At 43.0% G+C, this 18,654-nt stretch overlaps 1 pseudogene; it reads left to right on the top strand.

Moving 5' to 3' along the window:
- Nucleotides 1-17,597: 17,597 nt before the first annotated feature.
- Nucleotides 17,598-18,448, top strand: LOC129563888 (E3 ubiquitin-protein ligase SIAH1-like; annotated as a pseudogene).
- The last annotated feature ends 206 nt before the right edge of the window (nucleotides 18,449-18,654 follow it).

Here is an 18,654-nt window from a genome sequence, read left to right as displayed (position 1 = left end):
CTAGGCAAAGATCTCTGGCTCTTGACATAGACCACAAAACAATTCAGAGGCCTGGACACAGACAGAATGAGGGTGCTGAAGGGACTATTTAAAAGACATACTGTTAATGGGAAAGCAAGTAGGAATGCAAGTGAAAAAAGATGCTCAAAGACATGAGATGAGCACTGGCCCTGCAAAGTGTTCTGAGACCTCATACCCATATAACTCAGAGAAACAACTCAGACACAAATCTCGTGCCCCAAATCATAATCACTTCAGTGAACACATTCCCTAGGATACTGACCCCAAGGAGCTCAAAAAGGTGACATCCTGCATATAAGTTCCCAAACAACTCAGGAGACTCTCACACCCTGGGACAAGACAAGGTGTCTTGTCCCAAAAAACAGAATAGTGGGGACTTCCCCAGTGGTCCAGTGGTTAAGTCTCCACACTTCCAGTCTCCACACTTCCAGTCTCCACACTTCCACTGCAGAGGGCACAGGTTCAGTACCCAGTGGGGGAACTAAGATCCTTATGCCATGCAGCGTAACCAAATAAATAAATATAGTACAGCAACTTGAGACTCCAGAAACAGATCTCTAAACAGCTAATGAGACTTTATACTCAGGAACACAGACATCCAAATACTCATAGACCCCCCCACACCCTGGAGGAGAGGTTTCAAAACACTGCAGAGATATAACCCTCTGTTACAAAGGCCCCCAAATATCTCAGGTACCCCAAAACACAAGACACAAAGTTCACAACAACATAGAGGCCTCATACCTTGGATGCAGACCTCGAAACAGTTCAGAGACCTTACAACACAAGTTAAATGAAAAAATAGAAGATTTCAAACCCTACAAATAAACCACAAATAGCCTATGAGACTTCATACTCAAGAACTCAGACACTCAAAAAACACAGATGCCTTGGAAAAGGGACACTGGTACAATTCAGTGACCTCACTGACCGGACATAGACCCTAATGTAGACACATCACTCTCTGGAACTGAGATCACCAAAATGATCAGAAACCTCATGCCTGGAAACAAAACTCAGCTTACTCAAAAATCTGACATCCTATAACTCAGGATGCACATGACCTCAAACAACTTGCACATTAAAACCAAGAATCCCAAACCACTCACAGATCTCCAGACATGGGTACCCAGCACCTGACAGACTTTATACACTAGACACAGACTTCTAAAACATTTCCAAGACTGCACATTCTGGGATAGAGACCTGCCAAGAGAATAGCGATGTCCTACTTTGTGACACATTCCCATAAATAATTTTGGAAACTGACCCCAAACAGGGCAAGGACATCATAATCAAGAAAGTAATCCCTACCCTCCTACACTCTTGGTGGGAATGTAAATTTGTGCAGCCACGACAGAAAAACGATATGGTGATTCCTCCAGAAACTAAAAACAGAGTTATCAGATGATCCAGCAATCCCACTCTTGGCATATATCTGGAGAAAACTCTAATTTAAAAAGATACATGCAGCCCTAATCTCTGTTTATAGCAGTTGCTGCTAAGTCACTTCAGTCGTGTCTGACTCTGTGTGACCCCATAAACGGAAGCCCACCAGGCTCCCCCATCCCTGGGATTCTCCAGGAAAGAACACTGGAGTGGGTTGCCATTATAGCCAAGATATGGAAGACATGGAGGCAACCTAAATGTCCACTAACAGATGAATGGATATATATATATATAATGAGCTATTATTCAGCCATTAAAAATAATGAAATAATGCCATTTTCAGTAACATAGAAGGACCTAGAGATTATCATACGAAGTGAAGTCAGAAAAAAAGACAAATATCACATGATATCACTTATATGTGGAATCTAAAATATGACACAAATGAACCTAGCTATGAAACAGAAACAGACTCATAGACCTGGAGATCAGACTTGTGGTTGCCAAGGAGGAGGCGGGTAGGGAAGGGATGAATTGGGAGTTTGGGGTTAGCAGATGCAAACTATTATATAAAGAGTGGATAAACAACAAGGTCCTACTGTATAGCATAGGAAACTACATTCAATGTCCTGTGATAAACCATAATGGAAAAGAGAATGAAAAAGAATATATATATAGTAATATATAGTGATTCACTTTTCTGTACAGTAAAAATTAACATAACATTGTAAATCAACTATACTTTAATAAAGTGAATTATTTTTTAAAAAAGAAAGAGGACTTCTCTGGCAATCCAGTGGTTAAGACTCCATGCTTCCAATGCAGGGGCATGAGTTCCATCCCTGGTCGGGGAACTAAGATCCCACATGCTGTGCAGAGTGGCAAAAAAAAAAAAAATAACTAAATTGAAAAAAGAAAGAATCTCTAACAGGAAAAGACACCACATCCTAGGACTGACATATCTGAAAGAAAAAGAGATTTCACATTCCAAACTGTTCAAGGATATCACCATATGGAGCTCAGAATCCAAAGAGCTTGGATACTTCCCACCCTGAAACACAAAGGCTGGAACAGCTCTAGGAACTGAGACCCTGGACACAGACCCTAAACAGCTCAAAGACCTCACACGTCAGGACACAGACCCTGAAACACCCTAAAGGTGTAACACCATGGCATGACACACTCACAAAAATACCTCAGAGACCCAGACCCTTCAAATAGAACCCAGATTTAAATAAAAAGCCTTATTCTTGAGAACCTATGCAATAGCACAAGGAACTCTACTCAATGCTCTGTGGTGACCCCAATGGGAAGGAAATCCAAAAAAGGGGGGATATATGTGTATATATATATATATATATATATATATATATATATATATATATAGCTGATTCACTTTTTTTGTACAGCAGAAACTAACACAACATTGTAAAACAACTATTTGTTGTTTTGTTGATGTTACTGTTTTAGTCCCTAAGTGATGTCCAACACGTTTGTGACTCCATGGGCTGTAGCCTGCCAGGCTCTCCTGTCCATGGGATTTCCCAGAAAAGAATACTGGAGTGGGTTGCTATTTCCTTCTCCAGGGCATCTTCCTGACCCAAGGATTGAATCCTCATTCCTGCACTGGCAGATGGATTCTTTACCACTGAGCCACCAAGGAAACCTATGAGCTAAAGATAAGGCTACTATAATTCAATAATTTTTGTTTAAAAAAGACCTCATTCCTGTACCTGAGACCCACATAAGCATCAAAGACCTCACACATGAAAAAATCTGCCAAATAGCTCAAAGATTTCATGTGGTAAGATTTAGACCCATAAGAGTTATGAGTTCCCAAATCTTTGACAGAGACTTCCGCAAAGTTAAGAAACTTTAAACTCTGGACCCACATCCCCCTGCAAAGCACAAATCCTCACACACATGCAGAGAATACACTCCAACAGCTCAGAAAACTTACACTGCAACAAAAAGAACTATGAACACCTCAACAATCTCATTCTTTGGTACCAGACTATTCAAGCATGAAGACCTCACATACTTAGACACAGAAAATGATTCTGAGGCCTTGGACAGTGATTCCCAAGAAACTCAGAGATTTCATAGGCTGGGACAATGATTTGGAAACACTGCAGAGACTTCACACCCTGAGACACAGTGTCCTAAAGACCTCAGCAATCTTACACTGTGGGCATAGCAGAAAACAATTCTGAGGCCTCAAGCTTTGGAATGGGTTCACTCTCTCCATCCGCTACTCCTGGCAAACCTCACAGACCTCGCGAGTTCAGAGAAAATCCAAAGCAGAGACCTCACATCCTGTCACATAGAATCCTAATACGTCGGAGACCTTCAGACCTGAACACATACCCGAGACAGCTCTGGCAATTCACACCCTAGGAACACACAACCCCCTAAGGGCTCAAGCAATTCACTCAGGGGCATCAGTGGCAAGTACCTCAGCGATCTCATCTCCTTGAGATTCAGCTCTCCAAAACAGTTCAGAGGACATGACACAAAACCCCAAACAGCTCAGAGGTCTCACACTCTGGAACCCCAATCCATGGACAAACAGTGATACCACACAGTTACACAGATGACTAAACAGACTCCACCCCTTAGAAATGGAACAGAGGTCAGAGACATCATACCCTTATCAGTGATTGTCCATAGGAAGAGACTCTTCACGCACCTGGAAACATATCCAAATGGCTCATAATTCCCATCATGAGACACAGAACCTCCCCCCAAAAAAACACACAGATTTCATACTCTGAACATAGATCCCTAGATCGCAGAAAGTTCACATCCTGGGACCCAGACCCTAAAGAGCTCAGAGAACTCGAACCCTTGGACAGAGGCCAGGAAACAAATGGAGACGTCAGGCCATGAACACGGATGCCCATGAGTTCACAGACCTCATGTGTTGAGACCAGGATCCAAAATATCCCAGAGATTTCACACTATGGGTTACAGGTCCCCCAGAAAGTCCTTGCAGCCTAATCATGGTCACCAGAGAGTCTGAATTCACCTAGAGAGTTCAGACATCTCACACCTTGGACACAGAACACCAAAAACAAAACAAAAACTGTTCAGAAACCTCCTACCTTGATAGCAGATCTCGAACAGATTCACAAACTTCATGGAAACCAAATGGCAAAGACAACTCCAACTTGAGACATAAACCTGATCCTTTTTCTCACAGACCACTTATTAGTCACAGGTATCACACCCTTACACAGAAACCACCAAAACTGTGAGTATACCCTAAGTGACACAGGGGTTTTATGGCATGGAACACACACCCAAAAGAACTCAGATGCCTCATACCCTTCAGACAGCTCATATCCTCAAACAGCTAAAAGACCTCATTTCTTGGACCTTGACTAAAAAATAATTCACAATCATTGTACCATTACCAAACATCCCAAAGAAACTCAAAAGCCTCAAGCAGTGGGGCACAAATATAAAACCACCTCCAAGACATCACACTGTGGAACACACCCACTGTGAAAGTGAAAGTTTTAGTCACTCAGTCATGTCCAATTCTTTGTGACCTCATGGACTGTAGCCCACCTGGCTCCTCTGTCCATGTGGAATCTCCAGGCGGGAATACCAGAATGGGTGGCCATTCCCTTCTCCAGGAGATCTTCTCAACCCAGGGATCGTTCCTGGGTCTCTTGTATCGCAGGCAGATTCTTTACTGTCTGAGCCACTAGGAACACACCCAGGGACACTATAATTCAAACAGCTCAGAGACCTCATTTCTTGGAACAGAGCCCTCACCCCCCACCCACATCCCCACCCCAGTGCCTCAGAGACCTCACACCATGGGACAGAATACCTCACACCTTTCAAAGACTTCAGTTCTTAAGAAAAATACATATATTTTTCAGATCTCTCACAGCCTGGACACACATTCCAAAAGAGCTCAGATACAACATACTATAAGGCACAGAGGATCAACATTGGAATTGAGATTTTCCAAAAAGAACAGATATATTGTGCTTAAAAATGTACCTCAAATGGTTCAGGAACCTTGTACCATGCAAGACAGATGCCAAAAGAGTTCTGAGAATTTACATTATGAGATCTGGACACCAAAACAACTGTGATACTTCACACTCAAACACAGGAACTATGAACACCTTAGAGCTCTCATTCCTTAGGATTCAGGTCCATAAATGGCTTAGAGACTTCAGTTACTGGAAATAGCACTTTAATAAATCGATAACATCACACACTGGAACTGATACTACCACCCCTGCAAGGAACAGAGACTTAACACTTGGAAATATACCCCCCAAATAACTTAGGGAACTCAGGTCACTGGACACAGAAACCACCGGTTCCAAGACACCTCACCCACTGGACAGAGACACACATAATCCAGAGTTTTCAAATTCTTTGCTACAGGTGCCCAAATAGTTAAAATAAATTCTAATTCAAATAAAGTCCCCAAAGATCTGAGAGATCACATATTCTTTAGAATGAACTTCCAACAGTATAAGGATCTTTCACCCAGAACCACAGTACCCAACTATAATCTGAAGAGTATGGGGGAGTAGTGGGGGGAATCTCGGGATTTTTTTTTCTTTCTTGGTTTGCCCCGAATGGTGGCCCCACTCCAGAACCATATGGCAGCACTGTAGGCAGCTAAATATCCAAGAGAAATGACACCATTTTGGTCAGAGAACCAAGAAAACAGGCTCCTGAAGGCTGCAGAATGGGGAGAGAAATTTCACAGAAGAGAGAGCAAGAGAAAGGAATCCCCTAATTCCATGTATAAACTGACACAAGTCTCAGGCTTGCTCCTGAGCTGTATGTGCATAAGGATAGCAAAGCTTTGCATACTACAGTCCACAAAAGGCAAGATAAAACTTGTGGTTTGAATCTAAACAAGTGGATTGTTTGGTAAAACAAATAAATCATTATTTTCAGGAACTTAAAAAGACCTAGAGTCTAAACAACACAATCTTTAAAATATCCAAGATATAACCTAAACTTCCTATACATACAAAGAGCCAAGAAAATGCAGTCAATTCTCAGAGACTGGACAATAGATAACAACATGTAAAAATTTAGATGTTAGAATTCTCAAAAGCTTTTTAAAATACACCTGAAATGAACGGTATGCTAGAAGATTTTGGAAGAGAAATAAGTTTTACAGGGGCTTCCCACGTGGCACTTGTGGTAAGTTACTCCCCAACCAATGAAGGAGACATAAGAAATGCGCATTTGATCCCTGGATGGGGAAGATCCCTTGGAGTAGGAGATGGCAACCTACTCCAGTGTTCTTGCCTGGAGAATCCCATGGACAGAGGACCCTGGCAGATTACAGTTCACAGGGTCACAAAGAGTCAGACATGACTAAAGCGACTTAACATGCATGCACGCACCTGTTTTAAAGACTGTAATCTTTTTAATACTCTACAGAGTATGTAAAAACTATAGAGAAACTATAACAAAGAACCATGTGGAAATTTTAGAACCCAAAAATACAACATTAGAAATTTAAAAATTATCTGGATAGTCTCAATAGAAGAATAGGTAGTACAGAGGAGTCAGTGAACTTGTAGATAGGTGAATAGAAATTATCCAATTTGAAGAACAAAAAGGAAATATTGAAAAATGTCATGAGAACTTCAGGAACCTACAGGAAATATCAAAAGGTCTAATATGCATGTCATTGGAGTCTCAGAAACCGAGGATGATACTGGTAAGGAAAAAATATTGAAGAAATAATAGGAAAATCATCTCCGACTTGGGTGAAAGACATAAATTCACAGACTCGAGAAATGCAATGATCTTCAAGCAGCATAAACTCAAAGAAAATAATGTCAAGATATATCATAATCAAATTGCCAAAAACAAAAGATGAAGTATCTTGAAAGCAATTAGAGAAAAACACACATTACTCATAGGAAAAGGATACAAATTCCACATATTTCTCATCAGAAATATGGTGGCCAAAAGACAGTGGAACAACATCTTGATTTTAACAGTCACCCAGAGTTCCAATCAGCAAAAATGACATTCAGAACTGAGAACAAAATACATTTTCAGATGACAAAATTATGAGAATTTGTCAACAGCAGACCTGCTCTACAAGAAATTATACAGAAAAATGATACCAGAGGGAAACTTGGAACTTCAGGAATGAAGGAAGAGTAACAGAAATGGTAAATATCTGGGTAAACATAGAACACCATTTTTCTCCTCATATATGCTTTAAAATATGAGTGACTTTTCTAAACAAAAATGTTATCATTGTCTCTTGATGTTTCAGAGTATACAAATGTAATACATTTGACAATAACAGAAGACCATAGGGTAAAGGAGCTACATGGTTGCAAAACCCACATTTTACCTGAAGTGCTACAATATCAACTCTAAAAAGAGTTGTGAAAGGTTAGGTATATTCATTGTAATCCCTAGAGCAACCAATAAAAATTATTACAAACAGAACCAAAATCCTCTTTGTTCTTCAGTCACTCAGTTGTATGCAACTCTCTGCAACTCCATGTACTGCAGCATACCAGGCTTCCCTGTCCTTCACTGTCTCCCGGACTTTGCTCAACCTCATGCCCACTGCTGAATCAAGGATGCCATCCAACCATCTCATCCTCTGTCATCCCCTTCTCCTCCTGCCCTCAATGTTTCCCAGCATCAGAGTCTTTTCCAATGAGTTGGCTCTTCCCATCAGGTGGCCAAAGTATTGGAGCTTCAGCTTCAGCATCAGTCCTTATGATGAAAATCCAGGATTGATTTCCTTTCAGATTGACAGGTTTGATCTCCTTGCAGTCCAAGGGACTCTCAAGAGTATTCTCCAGCACCACAGTTCGAAAGCATCGATTCTTCAGTGCTCAGCCTTCTTTATGGTCCAACGCTCACATCCATACATGACTAATGGGAAAACCATCTATTTGAGTATACGGAACTTTGTCAGTCAAGTGATGTCTCTTCTTTTTAATACGCTGTCTAGCTTTGTCATAGCTTTCCTTCCGAGGAGCGAGTGTCTTTTAATTTCAGGGCTGTGGTCAATGTCCACAGTGATTTGGGAGCCCAAGATAATAAAGTCTGTCACTGTTTCCATTTTTTGCCCATCTATTTGCAAGGAAGTGATGGGACCTGATGCCATGATCTTAGTTTTTTTGAGTGTGGAGTTTTAAGCCAGCTTTTTCAATGTCCTCTTTCACTTTCATCAAGAGGCTCTTTAGTTTTTTTACACTTTCTGCCATTAAGGTGATATCATCTGCATATGTGAGATTATTGATATTTCTCCCAGCAATCTTGATTCCAGCCTGTGAGTCATCCAAGCCCAGCATTTTGCATGATACACTCTTCATATAAGTTAAATAAGCCAGGTGACAATATACAGCCTTGACGTACTCCTTTCCCAATTTTGAACCAGTCTGTTGTTGCACGTCCAGTTCTAACCATTGCTTCTTCTTCTGCATACAGGTTTCTCAGGAAACAGGTAAGGTGGTCTGGTATTCCCATCTCTTTCAGAATTTTCCACAGTTTGTTGTGACCCACACAGTCAAAGGCTTTAGGGTAGTCAATGAAACAGAAGCAGATGATTTGGGGGGAATCCCCATGCTTTTTCTAGGATGTAGTGCATGTTGGCAATTTGATCTCTGGTTCCTCTGCCTTTTCTAAATGTAGCTTATACATCTGGCACTTCTTGGTTTATGTACTGCTGAAGCCTTGCTTGAAGGATTTTGAACATAATCTTGTTAGCATATGAAATGAGTGCAATTGTATGGTAATTTGAACATTCTTTGGCATTGCCTTTCTTTGGGATTGGAATGAAAATTGACCTTTTCCAGTCCTGTGACCACTGCTGAGTTTTCCAAATTTGTGGGCATATTGAGTGCAGCACTTTCACAGCATCACCTTTTAGGATTTGAAATAGCTCAGCTGGAATTCCATCACCTACACTAGCTTTGTTCATTTAAGGTGAACTTTCCATTTACCTGTGAGGGCAAGCTGTGCTTTATAAGGCACAGATTTCCAGAATGAAGCCAGAGTTTTGAGAAGGTTCAGAGGACTTGGGCATCTAGGGATGGCAGACATGAGAAGCAAGAATGTGGAAGCATCAGTGGACTTGTAGCCTGTTCCTGCAATGGCTGGAGTAAGGTTGCTGTCAACTGTCCACTTTCAGAACAGGCTGTGGGAGTGAGCACTTGCTGATTGGCTGTTCTGTAGAAGCCTGGGGTTGTCTCTGATTGGCTGATATTCAGGAGGATTTTTCCACAAGCTGACTCTAGGACTGGCCATTAATCACTCAGGGATAATTGATTGGGTGTATTATTCCACAGTTGTTTATCCTTTCTCCAGTGTGCCTGAAGAAGCAGAATTTCTGGATCACAGAAAACAGGTATATTTAAACTTTCTTAAATGGGAAAGAGATGGGGAAACAGTGGAAACAGTGTCAGACTTTATTTTTTTGGGCTCCAAAATCACTTCGGATGCTGATTGCAGCCATGAAATTAAAAGACGCTTGCTCCTTGGAAGGAAACTTATGACCAGCCTAGATAGCATATTAAAAAGCAGAGACATTACTTTGCCAACAAAGGTCCGTCTAGTCAAGGCTATGGTTTTTCCCGTGGTCATGTATGGGTGTGAGAGTTGGACTGTGAAGAAAGCTGAGCGCCGAAGAATTGATGCTTTTGAACTGTGGTGCTGGAGAAGACTCTTGAGAGTCCCTTGGACTGCAAGGAAATCCAACCAGTCCATTCTAAAAGAGATCAATCCTGGGTGTTCATTGGAAGGACTGATGCTAAAGCTGAAACTCCAATACTTTGGTCACCTCATGCAACGAGTTGACTCACTGGAAAAGAGTCTGATGCTAGGAGGGATTGGGGGTAGGAGGAGACGGGGACGGCAGAGAATGAGATGGCTGAATGGCATCACCGACTCGATGGACATGAGTTTGAGTGAACTCCGGGAGTTGGTGACGGACAGGGAGGCCTGGCGTGCTGTGGTTCATGGGGTCGCAGAGAGTCGGACACGACTGAGCGACTGAACTGAACTGAAATGATTCTGAGAGGGTAACAGGGAGGAAGGCTGCTGCTGCTGCTGCTGCTAAGTCATTTCAGTCATGTCCGACTCTGTGCTACCCCATAGATGGAAGCCCACCAGGCTCCGCCGTCCCTGGGATTCTCCAGGCAAGAACACTGGAGTGGGTTGCCATTTCCTTCTCCAATGTGTGAAAGTGAAAAGTGAAAGTGAAGTCGCTCAGTCATGTCCGACCCTTAGCGACCCCATGGACTGCAGCCCACCAGGCTCCTCCATCCATGGGATTTTCTAGGCAAGAGTACTGGAGTGGCTTGCCATTGCCTTCTCCGGGGAGGAAGGCTAGAGGCCCCCAAATGGAGGAAACAAACTACAAGTGACAGATTTTTTCCCCTTTTCTATACAAAATTAAAAGGAGGTTTCTTTTAAAATTATGTGTTGCCATGATGACACCTGGTTCCACCTGAACTTTTCTCAAACCTTGAGCTACTTAAGCTATGTTAATGAACTATGTATTTACCCTAGACTCTGTCTTTCTTCAAATTGGTTCTGCCTAAGACTCAGAACCCATAATGGCTGAATAAACCAGTATATTTTACTCATACAGTTGTTCTCCTACTCTATGTTAATGAGTCTATGTATTTGCTTGAAAATCCACCTTTCTTCAAGATTCAGGTCAATCATTTTATGACCTGGGATGACTCACCTTGTGCCAATGTTATCTCAAAATGCATGTTGTGGGTGAGGGGCCTGGTGCCACTCTCTGAGTTTTGAGACATTTCCTTTCTCTAATTAGCAGCCTGCTAGTAGGTATATGGCTTCCCTGGTGGCTCACATGGTAAAGTGTCTGCCTGCAATGCGGGAGACCTGGGTTCAATCCCTGGGTCGGGAAGATCCCTGGAGAAGGCAATGGCAACCCACTCCAGTATCCTTGCCTGGAGAATCCAATGGACAGAGGAGCCTGGTAGGCTACAGTCCACGGGGGTCGCAAAGAGTCGGACACGACTGAGCTACTTCACTTTCAGTAGGTATATGACTTCCTTCTAAAGATTAGCAGAGAAGCACTCATTCTGACACCTTCTGATGTCTATGTCAGAAACTTTCTCTATCTCTTTTATACTTTAATAAAACTTTATTATGCAAAAGCTCTGAGATCAAGCCTTGTCACTGGCCATGGATTCCTCTTCTCCAGAGGTCAAGATTCCTGGCATCTTTCACGACTCAGCAGCAACCTTTCAATTCCAAATGGTTTTCTGAAGTGTTTCTATGATTTTACATTCCCACCAGCAGTGTACAAAGAATTACCTTGAATTTTTTTCTTTTCTCTCTTTTTTAACAATCTGATATTATGCTACGCTCCTTATTGTGGTTTTAATTTGTGTTTCCCCTGTGATTTATGAGGTTGAATGCCTTTCACATTTATTGGACATTTGTAATGTCTTGCCTGTTCAGATGGTTTGCCCACTTTTTGAAGCTTGGGCCTGTTGTTGATGTGCCAAGTCTCACAAATATAGTCCCTGGCGTGAGGTTATTCCTGACTGGCTGATTTTCCGAGCACCTGCACACAGCTGAATTTATATCTAAACGGTGATTACCTGGTCACAACTTGAGACTCTGCCCACAAAATAGCCTTTTCCTTTCTGCAGTGTGTATTTTTCATTCTCAGTCACCCTTTTTGGTCTTTCTTCCCTCAAACCCGCAGGAGCAACTGTAAGAGATTTTCCGGATCTTTATTTGGGGAGGTATGATTTTCAGTAGTGTTGCCATTTTAGCAATTTAAGAAGCAAATACTGGATTTCCCTTGTGGTCCAGTGGTTAAGACTCCATGCTTCCAATGCAGGGAGCACAAGTTTGATCCCTGGTAGGGAAACTGAGATCCCACATGCTGAGGGACACAAGGAAAAAGACAAGGAACCAATTACTGTGGCAGAAAAATGGCTCCAACTGTGCAGTTTTTGTGGGCTTCCCAGGTGGCGCTAGTGGTAAAGAATCTGCCTGCTAATGCAGGAGACAGAAGAGATGTGAGTTTGATCCCTGGGTGGGAAGACTCCCCTGGAGTTGGAAATGGCAACCCACTCCAGTATTCTTGCTGAGAGATATGCACGTCCAGTTTTGGTAAGTCAATAAGGGGGAAAAAAGCTAAATGCAAGATCTGGGGAATCCTGACAAAGGCAATGCAGGGACATAGCACAAAATAAATACAGGACATGCCCTGTATATATAAGATGCCTGGCAACCCTGCTCCCTACCTTTGGACCAGACCCCCCGCCACACACACACACACACACACCTACACACATACAATGGAATTCATCAGATTTACACTGCACAGTGGTAGAAAGACCAAAGAAATTGTTAGGGAAAGCACACTGACTGAAACTGCCTATCCTGGCCAGGCACCATAGTAACTATTTGCATGAGTTGTTTTATGATTGGAGGTCCTGGTAAGGAACACGGAACTAATAAGCCACCACCAACCAGAAGAGTTTGGGAAAGGTCAAAAGGGGACACCACATGTTCGACCACCTCCCAGAATCTTTCTAACTGGCATCTATCTTGGCCGAACAAGGCGTTCACTACCAGGAAGGTCTCTCAGTCAGAACGATCAGTTAAAGACAATCCAAATACAAATCCCATCACCATAAAAACCGAGACTGCCAGCCACATCACAGAGCAGTTCTCCTGGGTTCCCCTACCCTACCGCTCTCTGCCCGTTAGAAGGTCAAACGTAGCTCCCCCATTCTTCGTGCCCAACATGGAGCAATAGCTCTCAGGCAGGTCCTGGAGGCTTTCTCTGCCTGGCTTGCTAGGTGATGCCCCAGGGACCTGCATGCCCACTGACCTCACCATTGCACAGTCAGCTATAAAGTTCAAGAATGATTGGTGAATATTTTTTCAACTTAAAGTCCTAATAGTAATATTGGCAGCTGGATCCTCATTTTAAATTTGAGCTATATTCTAATTAATAAGAATGTGCTTTAAAAATCCATGCAAATTTCATACCTTGAATTCATGAGGGACAGCCAGGAAGGGTTCAGTTTGATTTTGTGTCCATCAAATTACCATTCGCAAATTATTACAAAAGGTTTTCAATGCTTTTTTTAACTTATAAAAGGCTGTCTCCTCTGCTCTATATTCTTTAACAGCCTAAATGGTAAAATAATCTGAAAAAGAATCAATATGTGTAAATATATAACTGAATTTCTTTCCTGTACACCTGAAACTAACACAGCATTGTAAATCAACTATAGCCCAATATAATATAACATTTTTTGGATGTCTCTGGTGGTCCAGTGGTTGAGAGTCCACCTGGCATTGCAGGAGACATGGATTCCATCCTTGGTCTGGGAAGATCCACATGCTCTTGGGGAACTAAGCCCATGTGCCACAACCACTGAAGCCCACAAGCTCTAGAACCTGTGCTCTACAGCAAGAGAAGCCACTGGAATGAGGAGCCTGCACACCACAACTAGAGAGTAGATCTCACTCATCACAACTAGAGAAAGTCTGCTCACAGCAGCAAAGACCCAGAACAGCCAAAAATAAATAAATAATTTTTTAAATAAAATAAAATTTAAAAAGGCTCTCTGAACAACAGGATGAGGACATCTTAGAGATCAGGGCCAAAATCAAATGTGCTACTTCCAGAAGAAAACTGTTGATGTGATGGTCTCTGTTCTAGACAGAGTGATATATTTTTTGGCCCCTGATCTCAGCATTTCTATGCCATGTTCAGGGCTGGCATCTGGAGATCCACATGATAACATGGGACTTCAGTCAACTCCTATGTGCCCCATGGGCCTGTGTTTTCTGTCAAATGAGGAGTCATAAGCACCATTCTGATCTGCCACAGGTTGACAGGCTTGTTGAGAGGTTATAAGACTCTGAAAATAAAGTATCTTTGAGGAATTAAATCAGCCCTCTCAGAACATACTTTGAAATTATTATCACACAGAAGTTGTTTCTTTGGAGCAAAGTAGCAGGTAATGTCAGTGTATTATACCATAACAGAGTATCACAGATGAGTGACTGACACATCAGAAATGTATTTTCTCACAGTTTCAGAGGCTAAAAGCCCCAAATCTAAGTGCTGGCATGGTTAGTTTCTCCTGAGGCCTCTCTCCTTGGCTTGCAAATGGCCACCTACTCATTGTGTCTTCACCTAATCTTTCTGTGTTGCTGCTAAGCTGCTAAGTCACTTCAGTCGTGTCCGACTCTGTGCGACCCCATAGACGGAAGCCCACCAGGCTCCCCCGTCCCTGGGATTCTCCAGGCAAGAACAATGGAGTGGGTTGCCATTTCCTTCTCCAATGTGTGAAAGTGAAAAGTGAAAGTGAAGTCGCTCAGTCGTGTCCGACCCTTAGTGATCGCACGGACTGCAGCCTACAAGGCTCCTCCATCCATGGGATTTTCTAGGCAAGAGTACTGGAGTGGCTTGCCATTGCTTTCTCCAGATCTTTCTGTGTTAGTGCTGTCCTAATCTTGCCCTTCTTAAAAGGATATCATTCAGAGTAGATTAGGGCCCACTTGACCTCATTTTAACTTAATCACCCCTTTAAAGGCCATATCTCCAGTTATGGTCACCTTCTGAGCTACTGGGGTCTAGGGCTTCAACATCTGAATTTGGGAAGAAAACAGTTCAGCCCAGAACAGCCAGGCACAAATTTTATCTATTTGTCTACAATGTGGGGAGAGGAGGAGGGAGTAGGCTAGATCTGGGCTGTGCTGCTTGGCTCTGAGGAGCCCTCATCTGGGATGTACAGATTGCTCAATGGTGGTGACGGCTTTGGCAATGAACATAAATAATCATGACCTTATCATTTTGGTTAAAAATAATGATAATGATGCCTACTTATTTTAAAAACATGCCCCCCAAAAGTGCCAGGAAGCACAAAGATGAAGCATTTTTTAAAAAATCACTCTAGGGGGGTTCAAGATGGAGGGGACATATGTATACCTAATGCTGATGCATGTTGATGTATGGCAAAAACCATCATAATATTGTAAAGCAATTATCCTCTGATTAAAACAAACAAAAACCTTCTAGAAATAAAAAACATATATATTCTAAGTCTCAGCGCCAAGAAACAACCATTTTTTCTCACCATGTTTTTCTACACATGTACACAGATAGAAGGCAAGATTGGTGGGTGCAGAGAGAAAGGAGAGAAATAAAAGCAATTTACACAAGTGGGCTTATACTACATATCTTAGTTGAAGTCAAAGTTTCTCTTCAATGACATAGAGGACAAAAATAAAAGGATGCTGTATAAGTCTCCTATCACTGCTGTAACAAATCAACACAAACCTAGTGGCTCAAGGCAACACTAATTAATACCTTACAGCTCTAGAGGTCAGAAATCTGACACGGGTCTCACTGGCCTCCTATCAAGGTGTTAGCAGGCCCGCATTCCTTTCTAGATGCTCTAAGGGAAATTGTGTATTTTTGCTTTTTTCAGCTTTCAAAGGCTCCTGCATTCCTCAGTTCCTGACCTACTTCCTCCATCTTGAAAGCTAATAACTTCAGCTGAGTTCTCCCATCTTATCAATTCTGACTCCCTCTTCACTTTGAAGGACCCCTGTGATTACATTGGGTCCACCAGATAATCCATGATACTCTCCCTATTTTAAGGTCACTTGATTTATAACCTTAATTTCATCTGAAACCTTGATTTTTCTTTTGCCACTCAATGTAACATATTCACATGCGTGCATGCTCAGTCCCTTCAGTTGTGTCTGACTCTGTGCGACCCTATGGAATGTAGCCCGTCTGGCTCCTCTGTCCATGGGATTCTCCAGGCAAGGATACCTGATTGGGTTGCCATGCCTCCTCCAGGAGATCTTCCCGACCCAGGGATCGAACCCGCATCTCTTACATCTCCTGCATTGGCAGGTGGGATCTGTGGCACTAGTGCCACCTGGGAATTCCTAACATATTCACAGGTTGTGGGAATTAGGACCAGGACATCTTTAGGGGGTAAGCGCATCATTCTGCCTGCTGCAAATGCAAACTGTAAAAAAAACAAAAACAAAAAACTGCTGAACTTCAGCTAAATTTTTCATCACAACACCTTCCACTTTAAAATTTTTCTTAGTTCTCTAAGTAAAAAAAAAGAAAAACCTTTATCAGATAAAATGCTTTTGGCAACTTGAACCAGCTTGACCAATAAGAGACTAAATCAGCTTACAAAAGAGGAAGTGAGTTCTGGCGCCCTGAATACAGACCTAGAGGCCCCGCATTCTTCTTACCTCTCGCCCCTGAAATATCCCAAGGCTCATAATACCTCTTGTTATTCATAATGACTAACATTTGAAAACACCTTCTACCTGGAGTACAAGAAAGAGGAGAGAGGGCTTCAGAGAGGATAAGTAAACTGCACAAGGCCATCCTGCCAGGGGTCCCAGGTCACCCAACTCTGGAAGCCAGTATCTTAACCACTGTCAGTCCTCACTGACCTGTGCTGGCGGGGACACTGTGGTCCAGAGACCTGCCTTCCTGAGTGCATGCGTAGGGGCTGGCGGCCCAAGTTTCCAGGTCTGGTGAGAGGCACAGGCCAGCCCTCAGCCTGTCCATTACACGCAACTATGGAGCTGCACCAGGATATTGCCAGGTTGCCTATTTCCTTCTCTTCCCTCTGCCTGGCGGGGCTAATCTGGGCCTTGGCAATGTACCTATTGCTCGACAGGCTGGTCTGCTACCTTAAACGGCTTGGTTTCCCCAGGTTAAAATTGTTTGTTCTTAGGATTTCCCTGGTGGTCCAGTGGCTAAGACTCTCTGCTCTAAGCAGAGGTCCTGGGTTCAATCCCCAGTCAGGGAACTAGATTTCGCAGGACACTAATAACCAGATCCTGCATGCTGCAATGAAGATCAGAGATCCCCTGTCATGCAACTAGGACCTGGGGCAGCCAAATAAACAAACATACTTCTAAACATGTTTGTTCTCGGCCCCCTTCCAGACGCGATGATGTGCAAAACTGAGGCGACCAGGGAGAGCTGGGGCGGCCACTGTGGGCCGCACTGTCGAGTGATAGCAGCAACCCAGTGTGTCCTCTCGGTATTGGCCTGAGGAAGAGGTTTTGGCACTGCCCGAGGTGCTGGCTGTTGGCGCTGGCGGCGGAGCACCTTTGAGCCAGGACCGAGATCTGAGGTTCGCTCTCCACCCACAGAAATGAGTCGTGAGGCTGCACCAGCGGTACCTACTGGAACCTCAATGTGTGCACCATCCTCCCAGAGCATGCCTGCCCTGACTGGCACTGCTGCGGCCAACAACGACCTGGCGAGTCTTTTATGAGTGTCTGGTCTGCTTTGACTATGTGTTACCACCCATTCTTCCCTGTCAAAGTGGCCGTCTCGTTTGTCGTAACTGTTGCCCAAAGCTCACACACTGTCTGACTTGCCAGAGCCCATTGGGATCCACTGGCAACTTGGCTATGGAGAAAGTGGCCAATTCAGTACTTTTCCCTTGCACATATACCTCTTCTGGATGTGAACTAACTCTGCCATACACAGAAAATGCAGACCACAAAGAGCTCTGAGTTTAGGCCTTGTTCCTGTCCATTCCCTGGTGTTGCCTGTAAATGGCAAGGCTCTTTGGATGTTGTTGTGCCACATCTGATGCATCACCATGAGTCCATGACAACCCTATAGGGAGAGGATATAGTTTTCCTTGCTATAGACATTAATCTTCCTGGTTCTATTGACTGGGTGATGGTGCAGTCCTGTTTTGGCTTTCACTTTATGCTAGTCTTGGAGAAACAGGAATACTACGATGGTCACCAGCAATTCTTTGCAATTGTACAGCTGATAGGAATACGCAAGCAAGCTGAAAATTTTGCTTATCAACCTGAGCTAAAAGTGCATAGGCAGCAATTGGCTTGGGAAGCCATTCCTTGATCTGTTCATGAGGGAATTGCAACAGCCATTATGAACAGTGACTGCCTAGTCTTTGACATCAGCATTGCACAGCTTTTTGCAGTAAATGGCAATTTACACATCAGTATAACTATTTCCATGCATTGAAATGGCAATCAAACATTTTCTGGCCAGTGTTTAAAACCATTGCATTCAATTTCCCAGAGAATAAGGCACGTCTCTGCCTACCAACCAGAACTTTTGTTAGGTGGAAGCTAGACACATGACAGTAAATAAAAGGAAAGGCTGTGAAATACAGGAAACGGTTGTATGTAATAACACTAATATATTTAAAAATAAGTCAACAGTAAACC

This window comes from Moschus berezovskii, chromosome X (genome assembly GCF_049115385.1).
Source record: "Moschus berezovskii isolate FMDL1 chromosome X, NW_MosBer_1.0, whole genome shotgun sequence".
Classification (NCBI taxonomy): Eukaryota; Metazoa; Chordata; class Mammalia; order Artiodactyla; family Moschidae; genus Moschus; species Moschus berezovskii.
This window is presented reverse-complemented; position numbering and strand designations above follow the sequence as displayed.